An 840-nucleotide genomic window follows, 5' to 3' on the forward strand; every position below is an offset into this window, starting at 1 on the left:
TTATTTTTATTTTTTCCTTTTTATGTTTGGTGTTCTTTGACTGTGCGCAGGATGCAGGTTGAGAGTGGTGCATGACTAGAACTTCTGCGAAGGAAGAGTTAGCATACGAGCCTGAAATTGAAAAACAACTACGACAGTTGAGGAAGGAAAGAAATCTCACTGAGACGTTAGTAAAGGTTGGGCAATCCTCAACCAAAGAACTTATGGGTGGAAACGGTGAAGATAATATAGAATTGGCTGCGAGAGAAGCAGCCCAACGAAGAGAACAAGATGCGCGGGATGCTGAGGAAAAAGCTATTAGAGATACGCAGAACATCTATGAAGAAGAGAGGGGTCTCAGACTTAATCAATATCAACCCTTACCTGGGAGACCACTTGGCGATTATGCTAGACCGGTCTACAATCAAGGATTATCCAATGTTCGGCCACCTCCAATTGCAGCTATAATTTCGAGTTGAAGCAAGGGTTGCTCCAAACCCTTCAAAATTGATGTGTTTTCAGAGGGAAGATGAACGAAGATCCAAACACACATCTAATGGACTTCGAGGAGATTATAAACACCTTTCAATACAATGGTGTGTCACAAGATGCAGTTTATTTAAGGGCATTCCCCTTCACACTCAAAGATGATGCAAAGTAGTGGCTTTGAAGCTTACCTAATGGATCAATTCAAACATGGGATGAGATGACTAGAAAATTTCTTGATAAATATTTCTCGTCGGCTAAGACGGACATGTTTAGAAGAGAAATCCATAACTTCTTCCAGAAAGATACTGAGACTGTGTTTGAAGCATGGGAGAGGTTTAAAGAGATTGTTAGAAAGTGTCAACATAGCGGAAT

At 40.8% G+C, this 840-nt stretch overlaps 1 non-coding gene across 1 annotated transcript; it reads right to left on the minus strand.

The window, feature by feature from the left end:
- Nucleotides 1-733: 733 nt before the first annotated feature.
- LOC117280172 (small nucleolar RNA R71) lies at nucleotides 734-840 on the minus strand. Its single transcript, XR_004510658.1, has one exon. It is a non-coding gene; the product is annotated as a small nucleolar RNA R71 (small nucleolar RNA).

This window comes from Nicotiana tomentosiformis, chromosome 12 (assembly GCF_000390325.3).
Source record: "Nicotiana tomentosiformis chromosome 12, ASM39032v3, whole genome shotgun sequence".
Classification (NCBI taxonomy): Eukaryota; Viridiplantae; Streptophyta; class Magnoliopsida; order Solanales; family Solanaceae; genus Nicotiana; species Nicotiana tomentosiformis.